The following is a 3305-nucleotide window of genomic DNA, read 5'->3' on the forward strand; positions in this document are numbered from 1 at the left end:
TCACCAACAGGAAATTTTATTTAACCACCAAAAGATCACATATAACCATTCCTCAATTTACCAAGGTGAAATTTTTCCACTGGGACCACTATGACTCTAGTGCTGGCGGTGGAGGGTTGTGTCTTGAGAAGCCTTTTGAAGGCCATGTATTTACACTCACTCCCTGCATTTCTCCTTAGTAACTTCACACTCATTTCTATTTATCTGGGTAATTGTTTAATGTCTGTATTCCCTACTGAAGGTCAGATTCTATGATAACAGGCACTGTCATCATAATTGCCTCACATACCCAGTAGCTGTCCAGTCAGCATTTGTTTTTATGTGTAGTGTAAAGAGCACTGAGCTGGGGCCCTTGGAACGTGGGCTCCAGTCCCATTTTTGCCTCAACAAGTCTGCGACCTTGAGCCAGTCTCTTCCCATGTCTAGAACAGAGTCTCCTCATCTTGTGAAATAAGGCCATGGGCAGGGAGATTCATGAGGTCGCCTTCAGCTTTATGAGTCTCGGTTTGTGTCTGACTAAATGGAGGAAGAATTGAAGCCAGTCAGTTGAATGCCACGACTTTGTTTCCATACCCAGGCTGAGTCCATAGAAGTGCCCTGCCTTGGGCTGGGAATGGCTGGCCCACTGCCTTCTCAAGAAGCCTGTGCCAGAACCCGAGTCACCTCCTTTGGGACATCTGAGGGCAGAGTTTTCCAAACTTGTTCTGTAGCAGCTGCCTTCTCGTCACAATAATAAAAGAATTAAAAAGACTGCGCATTATATGTGGGGTAGAAGCCATGTTGGTGCTTAACCTGTCCCTGGGCATATGCTGTATGTAAGATGGAAGAATCTCAGAAGGTGGTTCAGAGAGTACTTGTTCTGGTGGAGAGGGTGGGGAGACCCCGTGGCCTTCCCTGGCCAGCTTTACACTTAGACCTGACCCCACCTCCCATACCTGCCTGCCACCCCTGTGGTTCCCAGCTCTCGTCATGGAACAACATTCCAGCCTGGCCAGATGATAGGCATTTGGGTGACTGCAGTTAACTGTACTGGCCTCGCGCTGTGGGACAGGCCAGTCTCAGAAACAAGGAGTCTGCAATTTACCCCCTCAGCACCCTTCCCTGAGCCTCCCTATAACCTCCCCCTACCGCTATCTGATTACTGCCAAGAAGATTGGAAACCTCTCTGCGACAGTCTGAAAGATCCTGGATCAAATTGTCTCTTTTCTCCTCCAGGAAGAGTCAGACAATCCAGTAAGACTCTCTTGTACCCATTCCTGAAAAAACTGCAACCTATCCAAACACACCTGAGTTGAAATCCATAACCTCAGTAGTCCTATAATTAATAAAACCGGATTCGTGGTTAAAAAAGAAAATTCTGAAAAAGACATTTCCAGTCCCAGTAGGTTTTGCCAGTAAATTCTAACAAGTATTTAAGGAAGACATAGCACCAGTTTTAGACCATGTCTTTCAGAACAAGAGGGTAAACTTGCCAGTTTATTTCACAAGGCCAGCATTAATGATAGCAAAGGTGGTAAAAAGCAAATTACAACAGTGACAAACCCACAGACCAATATCCTCGTGAACATGGACCAAAAAAATTCTTCAAAGGATGGAAGCAATATTAGTTGTTGAATTTATGTGTGTAGAGTTGTTCTATTTCCCTATCCTTTTAATGTCAGTGGGACCCCCTGTTTCATTAGTAAGAAATGAGTTTTTTGTCAGTCTTGCTAGAGACTTAATAATTTTGATATTGTCAGAGAACCAGCTTTTGTTTTCATTGATTTTTTTTTTTTTCCTATTTTTTTAACTTTCAATTTCATTTATTTCTGCCTTTATCCTTAATATTTCCCCTACCTTCTTGCTTTGGATGTATTTTGCTCCTTATTTTCGAGTTTATGCAGATGGAAACTTAGATTATTGATTAGAGACCCTTCTTTTTTTCTAATATAAACATTTAATATATGTTTCCCTGGAAGCACCATTTTTAACCGCATCACGCACATTTTGTTATGTTGCATTTTTATTTTGTTCAATACAAAAATATTTTTTCACTTGAGACTTTTTGACGCATACGTTATTTAGAAGTATGTTGTATAATTTCTAAGTATTTAGAAATTTCCCTTTTCTCTGTTTTTTGTTTCTCTTTTTGTTCTCTTTTGATTTCTAGCTTAATTTCATTATGATCAGAAGACATACTTTGTATTATTTCAATTCTTTTAAATTTGTTTAAGTTTTATACTTCAGGGTACAGTTAGTCTTGGTGGATGTTTTATGAGTACTTTAAAAGAATACATACTCTGTTTTTGTTACTGTTTTGTAAATACTCGATTTAATTGGTTGGTGGTATTTTCTGTTTGTTATTGCTATATATTACTGAGAGCAGAATGTCAAAGCTTTCAACTATGACTTTAGATTTATCTCTTTCTCCTTTGAATTCTGTCAGTTTTGGCTTCCTTTATTTTGAAGGTTTGTTGTTGGGTACAAATGTATTCAGGATTGTCATGTCTTGTCAAATTGACCCTTTTATCATTATGTAATATCTTTCTTTGTCCCTGGCAATGCAGTTGTCTTTGTTTTGAAGTCAACTTTATTTTATATATGTGTATATATATATATATAATTTTTATGTTTTTTTTTCAAGATTTTATTTATTTATTTGACAGAGAGAGAGACACAGCGAGAGAGGGAACACAAGCAGTGGGAGAGGGAGAGGGAGAAACAGGCTCCCCGTGGAGCAGGGAGCACACTGCGGGGCTCGATCCCAGGGCCCTGGGATCAAGACCTGAGCCGAAGGCAGACGCTTAACAACTGAGCCACCCAGGCCCCCCGGGAGATTTTTATGTTTTTTAAGTAATCTTTACCTGGGGCTCAAACCCACAACCCCAAGTTGCACGCCCCACTGACTGAACCAGCCAGTCGCTGCCCGCCCCCCCACTCCAGCTTTCTTTGGAATGGTTGTTTGCATGTTATACCTTTCCCCTTCTTTTACTTTTAACCTACCTACTAATACCATATTTCAAGTGAGTTCTTTTCAAAGATTTTATTTATCTGAGGGAGAGAGCTCGAGAGTGCAAGCATGGGGGAGGGGTAGAGGGAGAGGGAGAAGCAGAATCCCTGCTGAGCAAGGAGCCTGATGACCTGAACAGAAGGCAGATGCTTAACTGACTGAGCCACCCAGGCGCCCCTCAAGTGAGTTTTTGTTAAGATCTAGTTGGTTCCTATTTTTTTATTCATTCTCACAGTCTCTGTCCTGTTCAGACCATTTTAGTTGACTGTAATTATTGATATGCTTGGATTTATGCCTACCATTTTATTAGTGATTT

The sequence above is a fragment of the Zalophus californianus genome, chromosome X, assembly GCF_009762305.2.
Source record: "Zalophus californianus isolate mZalCal1 chromosome X, mZalCal1.pri.v2, whole genome shotgun sequence".
Lineage (NCBI taxonomy): Eukaryota > Metazoa > Chordata > Mammalia > Carnivora > Otariidae > Zalophus > Zalophus californianus.